Below are 13198 nucleotides of genomic sequence, written 5' to 3'. Positions count from 1 at the left end.
CTCTCCTTCCGCCGTGGCAGAAACACAATGTCCATCAAGGTCGAACGCACGATTCATCTTCGGCTTTGGCCAGAGCCAGGATCCCGAGTTGTTCAGGAAACTGCACTCGGCCACAGATCTGGTGCTCATAAGGCTGACCCAACCAGAGATGAGGGCCTCTGAGAAAAAGGGCTGCAGCTCCTCCAGCACGTTCAAGATCCTCCTCCGCTAAACATTCATCTAAGCGCCAGGACAGATTGCCCGCTGCAATCTCCTCTGGCTCGAGGATGGACCCAGAAACAGCTGTGAGGCCCAAGTCCAGGCAGTACAAGTACCCCAAGAGACAAGGACCTCACCCAAGTAATCCTGTGCCTGAGCTTCAGCCGCGTTCCTGATGGGAATGGTCAAATGAACAGACCGTCACACAACTTGGACAGTGAGCTGCCAAGCAAGAGGGTTCGCCTTGCTGTGTTGCACCCATCTGTTCCCTTGCCGGTTGCAGGCTACAGTAGCCTGCGAGGCGTAATCCCTGTTCATTCTCTCATTCCCAGCACGAGTGTTCCCCAGGTGCACTGTGGTGGTCTAGCTCATGCAGGGACTGTCAGTGTCTCCCCTTAAAAGAAAACTGCGCCCTGTTTCCAGGCAGCGAGCCGCTTGAGATACATTCCAAGTTGCGTGCACTTCCAGTGGTGTCAGAATGGGTAGGGAACACAATCACAAACGGTTATACAGTTCAGTTTGCATGCAGACCACCCCACCGGCGGATTACTTACAGCAGTTTGTCTAGTTGGACACAAGACTGTTTTAAGTGGGTCGCGGACTGTTGTCACTTCTGTCAGATGCAGTTTAAGAGTGCCTGAGAAAAACGTGTTGCCTGATTCAGTATCTACAGTCAGATTAAATGTTGTCAGTACATATGTCTGTTTCATTATTCTAACGTTATTTTCTTAACTTGTTACGAAATAAAAAGTCTCTCACCTACAAGAATAACAAACTTTCCTGTCCTGTCAGTCATTGTGCTGATGCCCATGACACTCTTCAATTCTGTGCACAAATGTGGCAGAGCGCACTTTATTTTATAATTGATTAATTATAAATAAAGTGCAAAAGAAATTACGAGCATGCAACGTCGTAGTTATGTTATCAATTAGCAAGTAATGAAATTATCAAAAAGTACCAATAAATTATGTAACTGGTTCGTCGTGTTTTAGCTGGAAAGGATTTCAGGTATTTTGTCCATTCTATTCATCAGGATTAGTTTCCATATGTTGGAAATGGGAATTTTCAATTATTTAGCTATTTTCTTACAGCCACGTTCTATTTTGTGAAGCTCAACAATCTTTTGCTTCTCATCAGAACTATATTCTTTGGTTTTACTCATTGTGATGAATGATTAAGGGAATTTGGCCTTTGTGTTTCCTCATATTTGTACTCCTGTGAAACAAGAAGTCATAGCTAGACAATTTCATATTCCTAGTCACCCTGGTGTGCTAAAAAAAATTAATATTAATGAGAATATATTGCTGACACGACAATGCATGAGCATTTTGCGACGGCAGGCTGGCTTGCGGCACTTGGACGAGTGCAAAGTCAAAGTGGCACATAAACTGCCTAGAGCTGAAGGCAGTATCTTTTCTTCCTTCTATTCGTGAAGCTCTTGTTTGGGCAGACAACACAGTGTTTTTCTTCGTATATATCAATCACCAAGGGGGTATTCAATCTCACCCGCTTCAAAGGCAGGCAGAACGTTTCCTCTTGTGGGCGGACAGGAACCTCTTATCGATAAAAGCAGTCCATGTCCCCGGCCGTCTGAATTGCGGCCCAGATGTGCTGTCCAGGGGTGGGACAGTTCACGGAGAATGGAGGCTGCATCCTCAGACGGTCCAGGTAATTTTGAGCCTGTTTGGGGAAACGGAGGACGAATTGTTCGCCTTGGAGTAGAATGCGCATTGCCCGTTGTTCTTTTCACTGATGAGTACTCCCCTAGAAGGGGATGCGTTATCAAGCCGCTGACGCAAAATGGTCAAAATCATGCCACCGGTGCTGCACAAGATCAGGGAGGAATAGGAGACTGTGCTACTGGTCGTGCAGAACTGGCCAAACCAGCCATGGCTTCCAGAGCAAGTGGAACACCTGGTGGCTCCCCTGTTGCCAGTTCCATTACAGAGGTCTCAAGCGTTGGGTACTGACACCCCAGGCCAGAGGTATGGAACCTGCATGGCTGGCAGGTCAGTGAGATGGGCGGACATTGAATGTGCAACAAAGGGTCTTGGATTCGATTGCTGAAGCAAGAGCCCGGTCAACCAGATGCCTTTACACTCCGAAATGGAAAGTCTTTGTGTCCTGGGGTGTAAAGTGAGAAAATGAGGACCCATCAGCCTGCTCTGTGTCTGTCATTTTGTAATTTCTACAGGACTGTTGGGATAACGGGCACACACCATCCACTCTAAAGGTGTATGTGGCTGCCATTTCAGTTTTTCATTTGGCCATTGATTATTGCTCAGTAGGGAAGCACAATTTAGTAGCAGGGTTTCTCAGAGGAGCGAGACTGCTGCATCTTCCTCATCCTAACCTGGTACCCATCTAGGATTTGTCTCTGGTGCCACTTTTCAAACCTCTGCATGCAACGGTACTGAAAGTGCTCTCATTTAAGACTGCACTTTACTCGCTCTGGCATGTGTGAATTGAGTAGGTGATTTATATGCTCTGTCTATAGACACTGCTGGTTTGGAGTTTGGTAAAGATGACTAAATGGTCAGACTGACCACGGATATGTGTCCAAAGTTCTGTCTACATCATTTAGAGCATAACAGCAGTTATAACGCTGCAAGCGTTTGCTATTTGCTCCTCAGGAGGCTGCATCCTTTATGCCCCATTCGTGCTTTGCATGCTTATATGGACAGATGTAGCCATTTTAGGCTGACAGAGAAGCTGTTTGTCTGTTTCCGAATTTGCAGTTAAGGTCTGCCGCTTTCAAAACAACGCTTGTCTCACTGGATTGTAGAAGCTAACGCGTTAGCGTATGCTTCTAAAAATGAGACTTGTTCCATTGTAGTTCATGCTCACTCTACTAGGAGTATGGTTTCGTCATGGGCCTGGAATAAGTCAAGTCAAGTTTATTTATATAGCGCTTTTCACAATACAGATTGTATCAAAGCAGCTTCACAGTATTAAATTAAAATAATACATCAATGTTTGTTTCTAGAGGAAAACGTCCACGTTTGGTAATGCTGGTCAATAGTATTGTTGATTGATTAATTAAATTAAATATCCCCAAATATCCCCATAAATAAAGGGATGTCTATTCAGGACATTTGTTTGGCGCAGGTTGGTCTTCTCAGAACACCTTTGCTAGATTTTACAACCTTCAGATTCCCTATTTTGCACCTCATGTTTTGGTTGTGCAGAGGGATGTAAGCTGATTTGCTATTTGTTGTTTTCACAGCTGCCCACACCCTTCCCTGTGAACTGTGTGGTTTCAACTACGTCCGATACCAAGCTCTGATCTGATACACCGGTTTGGTCACTTTGATTGGAGTATTTATTCCTTGCCTTAGTTAAGTGCTCAAGTTATTCTCGGCCTTGGCATGTGCCTGTGTGTCGACGTATGCTTAGTGACAGAAGTCACTTGTTTGAAGTTTGTAACTTTGAGTTTATTACCCTTGAAGTCAGCTCCTCGCCCTGTTATAGGCTTGTCATTCTTGTCTTGTCGTCTTATTTATACAGCACTGTTAAAAATAACCAAAGGTTGACCAAAGTGCTTCATATAAAAATTCAAAAATAAGAACACATATTTGACCGATAAAACAAAAACATATAAAACACAAAATGTTACCATTATATGCTACTAACATTAAGTGAGCTTTCAGCAAATTCTTAAACATCTGCAAAGATTTGACAGACCTGATGGATAATGGCAGCTCATTCCACAGTCTCGGCCCTATTACTACAAAGGCTCGATCACCTTTATGTTGGTGATTTGTCCTTGGTACTACATGAACTTTTTGACTTTCTGAGCATATTGTTCTGGAGGGATTATACGGGATCAAAAGATTTGCTAAATATGATGGGGCATGGTTATTTAAAGATTTGTACACAAACAATGAAATGTTGTACCTAATTCTAAGATGGACAGGGAGCCATTTTAGAGAAGCTGATAAAGGGGTAATTGATTCGCGTTTCTATACCCTTTTTAAGAGCCTCACCCCACAACATTTTGCAACAATTGTTGTCGAGACAAAGATGCAGCGGTGATACCAGAATACAGAGAGTTACAGAAATCCAGATACAGAAATTACTCTTTCAGAATCTGCTTTTGATAAAAAAAGGTCCTTGATCTTAGTCTCCTTGACTAGCACATAACGTCCCCTAGAAATACAGGTTGAATGGCAGTAGGAGTCTTAAAAGTGATAGGCATATGATCAGAGAAATTAGTCTCTCAAACATTTACATTGTCAATTTGCAGATTATGAGTTAAGATCAGATCTAACGTGGCCTAGTTTGTGGGTAGATCTTTTTAGCCCATTGTAGCAAATCAAATGATTCAATCAAATAAAAAAATTCACTTGAAAACGTGTCATTTCCACAACAAATATGCGCATTAAAATTACCCAAGAATAAAAAGCGGTCATATTTTGTAGACATTTCACTCAAGAGATCAGAGAATTCAACAACAAAACTCTGAACAAAAACTTTTTTTTGTTCAGAGGCCTTTTTTTCGGAGGCCAATGCACTAAAGCGACCGTAACAGGGTTTGTAGCTGCGATTTCAAACCGTTATAGTTTGAAACTCTGCAGTGGTTCAGCCGAGAGTAACTGACATTGAAAGGCTTTTTTGTATATAGCTATTAGTCCTCCCCCACAACCCAACGGGCAAGTTGATGCATATATAGCCCTCAGGCAAAAGTTCAGATAGCGATGATGAGTCTCCTAACTTTAGCCAGGTATCCAATTTGAAGTCCAGTTCATTAGTCATAATAAATTCATTCAGAATAAATTTTTTGTTTACTAACAAATGGGCATTTGTCAGAGCTAGCTTTTTTGGTATTAAATCCTTAACAGGGGATTTCTCACGGTGAAAACAGTTGAGATTCCTAAGATCCACAGCTCTCTCCTGAAAGCGTGGTGGAATAAACCTTCGGGGAACCCCCAGAGAACTCGATAGAGTTCTCAACGGGTGGGGTCGGCCCGACAAACCCGACGGGACCCGCGGGTTCGGGTCGAAAATATAAGCAAATGACTCGGGTCGGGTCGGACCTCGGGCTTAATCTTTTCCGCTCAGTGAAAAAAAAACAAAAAAACATTTATTTATCATCGCTGCTGTTCACCATAAAGAAAGTCTGGCTGCTGCGTGCAACGTGCATCATGGAGAGGGGCGGGGGCAGACCTGACGCCGCTGCGTGCACGACTTTAGCCTGGAGAAGAAGTTGGAGTTGGTGAAACGTTAACTTGCCCCGCAGGTGAATTCACCGTCGCTACTACAGGAGTGGGAAAATCAGAGGTCTGGATAGTGTTTGGAGTGGTGCTGGATTCTGATGGAAATTGGGTACATGTCTGGGTACATGTTTGAGTTCTTTTTATTTATTATTGTGTGAAGATTTTTAAGGCATATTTATATAGCCTATTTATATATTTAAAGTTAACGTCGGGCCACGGGCCGGGTTCGGGCAGAAAATTCATGTTGATGTGTCGGGTTACATCGGGTCCGGGCTTTAAAAGCCACGGGCCGGGTCGGGTCGGGTTGTAATTTTCAGGCCCGTTGAGAACTCTAGAACTCGACACCACCGGTTGAATCCAGCCTCACAGACAACAGCCAGAGGCAGTGAAGAAATCACGCTTGTCGACTTATGAATAGATGTCAGCAGCATCTTTAATTTAACAGCGATGCCACCACAACATTATCTTTTCCAGTGTAATTAGTAGGGTTGTTCCGATTCCGATACTAGTATCGGAAATGCCGCCGATACCAATAAAAATTCTGGCATCGGTATCGGCGAGTACATCTACCCATGTACCGATCCGATACCATTTTATTAAAAAATACCTAGTTATGCACGCTAGCTTTGCTTAACGCTGCAAATCAGAGACCAATTCTTCTTCGCTGCTCTAAACAGTGGTTGCTTGTGGCAACAGCACATCTTCCTGTGTTGCCACAAGCAACCACTGTTTAGAGCAGCGAAGAAGAAATGAAAACGCATATTTTCAAATGTAGTCGCGCGGCAAGCGCATTATGTAACGTTAAGAGACGCTGGCGCCCAACATCAAATGGCAAATGTAATGAAAACGGAACAAAACTGCGCTACTCGTTATTTTGTGCTTCACGGACCATTAGACAGTTTGGAACGATCTAGATCAAGCTAAGTTACACTGTTACTACACAGCGCTAAGAGATCCAGTAAAGAAAGCCACAGAAGTAAAGAAATTTGAATTCGCCACAGAAGTAATAACATCGCTGCGAGATCTAGTGAAAAGCGAACATTCTCCGTTAATAACGGATCAAACAGCGCTGACGTGGAAACCAGAAACATTCTGCTTTCAAGTAACGTTACGTTGGTTTTATTTTGACATTATGAATAAAATTGCTGCCCTCAAATGTTAATCTGAAATAAAATAAACCTTTGCTTATAACTACTACAATATTACATTTCATTTTTTTTATAAGGAGCTGTTTATGTTTTCGAGTTCGAGTACGCTGTAGCTCCATCATTGCTCAAAGTAAAAAATGATCATACTTTATGATGTTAGTTTTAATAAAAAATGTAAATCAAGGACATTTCTTTTTGCTGTATTGAAAAGGTACTGAACCATGACACCAGTGTATCTTATCGAACCAAACCGTGAATTTTGTGGACCGTTATTATTCAAATATAATTTTTTAGATTCCTAGATTTATTTGTTGCACTTTTTTATACAGTTATATTGTTAAACTAAAATACCTTTTATAAAAAAATTATATCAATTCATACAGGACTAGTATGAATTGCAGCTGTATAGATACATACCCAGGTATCGGATTAGTACTCAGTATCGGCCGATACCCTGAGTCCAGGTATCGGATCGGTATCGGAAAGGAAAAAAGGGTATCGGAACATCTCTAGTAATTAGTTTCTTTGTTCTTTCTTTATCACTGTATGTAGGCGATCACTGTTTGTTTGTTTGTTTTTACTTAGGCTAGTAATAGTTTTATGTGATATTGGAAATGTTAACAAGAAATAACTATATCATGATATATATTGTTATCATGAAATAAAATGACTTTTTTGATTTTGATCATTTCGCCCAACCATGGTATATACTGTATCAAACTTCCATTATTACCTCAGTACTTTATTGTAAGAATTCAGAAGACTTGTATACATTAAGTCCACACATTTGCAGGCCTACATACTACATCTGAGACACCTGCTACTGTTAAACTTTACACATTCAGCCCTTTGTAATTGAGCAAATGCAATTAAAAAGAAACTGCTCTCAGTTGCCTAGTAATGTGAGCAGCAGCTCTGAGAGGCTGCCTTAATTTAAGAAGGCAATAACCACCGCTGACTTCTGTCTCTCAATATCAAGCCGTGTCAGTCCCCAGCTGAGGCTCCTCATCAATGGCCTATGGATCCCTACCCACATGTTGCACAGCGTTAGCACTTAATTCTCTACTAATGAATTAGCCTGAGCTGAAAGAGCACTACACTATTCTACTCACCAACTGTTCGTCTTCCATATGCTGCATTGTGCCAGTGTATCAGATAAAACTAGTGACACCACTAACTTAATAATAATAATAATAATAATTCATTACATTTATATAGCGCTTTTCTCGACACTCAAAGCGCTTTACATAGAAGGGGGGAATCTCCTCAACCACCACCAATGTGCAGCATCCACCTGGATGATGCGACGGCAGCCATATTGCACCAGAACGCCCACCACACACCAGCTTACTGGTGGAGAGGAGACAGTGATGAAGCCAATCAGTATATGAGGAGGATTAGGAGGCCATGATGGACAGAGGCCACTGGGCAAATTTGGCCAGGATGCCGGGGTTACACCCCTACTCTTTCGAAAGACATCCTGGGATTTTTAATGACCACAGAGAGTCAGGACCTCGGTTTAACGTCTCATCCGAAGGACGGTGCTCTTTTGGCAGTATAGTTTCCCCGTCACTATACTGGGGCATTAGGACCCACACAGACCACAGGGTGAGCACCCCCTGCTGGCCTCACTAACACCTCTTCCAGCAGCAACCTGGTTTTCTCAGGAGGTCTCCCATCCAGGTACTAACCAGGCTCAGCCCTGCTTAGCTTCAGTGGGCAACCAGTCTTGGGCTACAGGGTGATATGGCTGCTGGCTAACTTTACTACATTGTAGCATCTGGACCAATCATACGCACAATTATTTATTATGTAATGAATAATCCAACAGACGTCTAAATACTGTAACAAGTAAAGCTCCAAGTAGGCCCTAGCAGATTCAGAGATGTCTGTTCTCCCACTGATCATTATCAGCTTTTACTCCCCAGTCCAGCAACTAGTGGACCTCAGACACATTCCAGGTGGGGCAAAGTAGCCACATGCAAAACCAAAAGAAAGCAATGCATTAACTCTCACTCCATTTCCCTATTGAAACACACATAATGCCCATAAAAAAGGACTCTTACCCATTCATTCATAGAATACCTATGAAGGAACAGGCATGTTTCCAGAACATTTTGTGTATGATTATTACTCTTACATAGTTTGTCATACTGTATACTGTTTGATGCATGCTTTATGATATAATTATTAAATAATGTACCCTTTTCTTATTCAGTTGTATAATCACTTGAGACATGCACGATTTTGTATCCAATTTACCTATTTGATCATACATTATTTAATAGTGTTTTGGGCCATGTATTAATCCTGGAATGACCATGTTATTATTACTTGATTAATCAAATTTTATATATTTATTATTCTTGGTATCTTCAAATTTGTATTTTGATGACCTACATGATCTTGTATATTATATGTTGATACCTATGCAACATATTAGTGTTACAAGAATCTTTAATAGTTTCTGCATCAACACCCAATCCAGTTACATATGCAAATTGCCATGCTCAAGACGAAGGATCATAAAACTTTCCCTCCGAAAGCTTACATTACCATTGGCTCAATGTCACATGGAGGAGTGACATCCCCCACAAATCAAAGGGCACTTTCGGAGTGGCCACCCTCTCACTTGCTGCTTTTCCTGGTTGCTACAAATATTTTCTGAGAGTTGATAGATGACCAATACTGAGTGTTCGCTGGACGAACAGATTAATTCATTGTTATAATAATTTAGCTACATAAAGTTAATTTGATTAACTGATCCAAATATTTATAATTAATTATAACAAGTTATGATTAATTATTCATATTTCCCTTTTGAGATAATTTGCTACATTTTTTGTTGCTGTTTTCAAAATAGTGTAACTTGTCCAGTAACAAATTAGCTACTTTTTCCAACATGTAGCAGCGTATCAGCTGTTTTTAAAGGGTTAGTTCACCCAAAAATGAAAATTCTGTCAGTAATTACTCACCCTCATGTTGTTCCAACCCCGTAAGACTTTCGTTCATCTTCGGAACACAAATTAAGATATTTTTGATTAAATCTGAGAGCTGGCTCACTCCTTCATAAGCTGCTAGGTAATCGATATCTGCCATCCCTAAAAAGTAAGTAAAGACATCGTTAAAATAGTCCAAGTGACTACAGTGGCTCAACCTTAAGTTTATCAAGCAACGAGAATACTTTTTGTGAGCAAAAAACAAAACAAAAATAACGACTTTATTCAACTATTAATTTTCTTCTGTGTGGGCTTCTGAGTGAGTTCATGTAGTGTAACAGCGCAGCGCTTCTGGGTTGTACGTCAGACCGTAGGCTCACTATTGGCCGGTCATGTGTGTGATGCGTGTGATGCCAGCCTGCGCTGTTACACTGTGAACTCACTCAGAGGCTTCTTAAAGGGGTGGTTGATTATGATTTCACTTTTCTAACTTTAGTTAGTGTGTAATGTTGCTGTTTGAGCATAAACAACATCTGCAAAGTTACAACGCTCAAAGTTCAAAGCAAAGGGAGATATTTGCTTTTAAAAAAATCGCTTTTGAAGGACTACAACAAACGGCTGATAGGGACTACACAACATTTAGTGACACATAGTGACATCACCAACCCTAACATTTACATAAACCCCACCCCCAGAACACGATTTATAGATTATCAAGACAGAATCAATGACTAGAATATATCACACATAAGCTACATAAATTCATCACCTAACCATTCAGAAACGTCCTGTTGCATTCTACATGTTGTCACTTCTTCTTGAGTCTCTCCATCATTGTCTGAATCCGGTTTGAACATAAAAGGCTAAAAGTTTTTGAAATTTTCAGTGCATGTCTGTGTGAGTGCAAGCTGTTGAAGCTCCGCCCTCTGTGCTGGGAGCAGCAGCTCATTTGCATTTAAAGGAACAGACACAAAACGGTGTGTTTTTGCTCACCCTCAAAAATTGACAATTTTAACATGTTATATAAAAATATCTGTGGGGTATTTTGAGCTAAAACTTCACATTCACACTCTGGGGACATCAAAGACTTATTTTACATCTTGTGAAAAGAGCATTATACCACCCCTTTAAAAGTGCTTCTTCAACATTGCATTGCTCAAGGGTTTCCAGAAGTTTAACTTAACTTCTGTACATTAACTTAACAACAGTGGAATACACTTTATATGGCCACATTTTTTGGTTTCCATTTATGTGAGTTCATGTAAGTTCATTTAAATTTTGAGGCAAACATCTTCTAGAATTTACTCTAAAAATGTGCTTTCCTGACTGTGTCATGTGCATCACCTTAGAAGTGGTTTCAAATGTTGTTCTCAGGGGTATGTGAGACTTCACTAATCAGTAGATTTGTCATCACATCTCTTTCGAGCTGGGGTTTTTGATTTCCAGAAAACACTCTCACTTTGACGTCATCTGTCATAAGAAAGCTGTAGAGAGACTTCATAAAATTCACAGTTACTGCAGATTTGTTTTTCTGCTTTAACTAAAACTGTTCTTTTCAACTTGTGTACTCCATGCTGGGCTATGTTTTTAAACTGAATCTTTACAGTGTCTGTATAATCTCCTGTTACAGAGTTTGAACTGAAGAGGGGGAGGGGTAGACAGAGTTCTTAAAATTATCTGACAAATTATCAGACACTCTGGCTTGATTTCTTGGGGCTGCTTGCATCACGTCTACATCAGCTTGAGCCCAATTGCAGCCAAATGACTAACAATGGCTTCTAGGTTTTTGAAGCATGGGTTTGAAGTTTTGTTTTGTTTTTTTGCCGTTTTTTTTTTTTTTTAACTAGACACTGATTGATGTTAAAAAGTCTCTAAAACATGATTGCAGAACTTTTCGAGGTTGTTTAAGCAGAAGGTCATGTTGTAAATTTCTAATAATCAAACTCAGCTTGTTTTGTCTTTGACCTTTCTTAAGTTCAGGAGCAGCAGGTGACGATGAGTGATTTGTCACGCTGACATTTGTGCAGTGTCCAATCAGTGCAAAATAACACACATACACAAACACACACCTTTGAGCCTGTTCTGACTGACTGATTTACTAGTACTAAAAGTAAAGTATATACTTCACTGGTGATGGGAAAGTGCATCTCCTTAAGAATGTAGAAAGACAATATGCCAGCACTGAGAGTGATACACTACTACAATATACCACTGCATCTTGTTACTACAGACCTTTTTGTTGTTTTGCTATAGTGTTTGTTTAATAAAGTCTCAGAAAGATCCCTCAGAAACTTCTATTGGCAATATTAGGCAATATTTATTATATATGTTTTGAACTTTTAGGACAGCAATGCATTCAAATAACATTCTATAACTTATCTAGGATCTGATTTTTCATGTGTACATTTATTTAAGTGTATGAGAACCACATGAGAATCAGAAAATATGAGCTTATATTTTGTTTTTCATTGATCATGTTCTGTGCACAAACATAGTGTTGTTTAATGATACTTCACCCTCTATACCACTGAGGTGCCTCAGCTTTTATCGTTCTCACCAGTTCTTGGATTTAAATAATACAAGAAATTTGGATTTGGAGTAAAAAAATAAATAAAAATAGCAGGAAACTATGAAATTATGTATTTGTGCAAACTACATAAATAAACCGATATTAGCTGTTCCAAACACTAGTGATCTACCTATAGAGGCAGTATTTTGGGGCATCATAGGCGCGCTTACAACACATGGCTTTTCCAAAAGATAAGTATCTTAATTATGCTGCTTCCTTAGCTAAGTGCATTGTTTTAGCCAAATTAAGGCAGCATCGCATATATCCTTTGTGCACAGGACAATACCAAAATGGATTGTGACAAGCTTGGTCAAATAATATAATCAAATCTATAAAATAACCTTCTGATTAAAAAATCTTTGTGTAATTATTTTACCCAATATTTTTGTGTGATGCATTTATATTTTTTAAAGCTACAGGTGTATTAGACAGCCTTTAGCCTTTGTGATGCCTCACTTTAGAGGACACCTACAGTTTTAGGATGCTGCCAATGAAGGCAGTAGGTAGATTTTGTCTCTCTTTTATGGGGGTTGTACAATGTTAATAAGAAAATAAACAAATGTATTTATTTTTTCTAATTTATTTGGTTGTATGATCTCTATCTCCTCAAGTCTTTTTCACTGATTATTGTTTACATTTCAGTAATCCACATCATATCTTTTCTCTCTTGATATTCATATCTGTTTTTCTTTTTAAATTAATGAATCTGTGGGACACAAACACAAGCATTTTAATGTTTGATCTGCTGCCCAAACACACAATAACTTTATTTCTGTCTACTCAGTCATGATGAATCTGTCTCTCTTTCACTTCTCTGCAGGCCTAAGCATAAAAATCAGATTAGACCATCTCTCCAGATGGTGATGAGAGGATGGAATTGTTAACTATATTTTGATGAAGCAAATAAGTCAACTTTCTGGGGTTTTTCAGACAGCATTGGTTCGGATTGTTACCCTTTTAGTTTGCGATTAGAGTTATGAGGAAGAGTTTTGCTGATGCTTTTTTCTCTAGGATTACAGGTAAAACAGAAATGCATTCACTATATTTGCATGCATTAACTGTATTGCATTTTACTTGCAGTCCTACAAGGCCACCATAAGTTATTTTTGTTTCAGTGCTTAGCTATCA

General features: G+C 39.9%; 1 protein-coding gene across 2 annotated transcripts in view; it reads left to right on the top strand.

The window, feature by feature from the left end:
• The window catches only part of rptor (regulatory associated protein of MTOR, complex 1), a 425184-nt gene that overhangs the window by 345868 nt on the left and 66118 nt on the right, over positions 1–13198 (top strand). The window lies entirely within an intron of this gene.

This window comes from Scardinius erythrophthalmus (genome assembly GCF_964197995.2).
Source record: "Scardinius erythrophthalmus genome assembly, chromosome: 12".
In the NCBI taxonomy this organism is placed as follows: Eukaryota; Metazoa; Chordata; class Actinopteri; order Cypriniformes; family Leuciscidae; genus Scardinius; species Scardinius erythrophthalmus.
The sequence above is the reverse complement of the archived record's forward strand: the minus strand, read 5'-3'. Positions and strand labels throughout refer to the sequence as shown.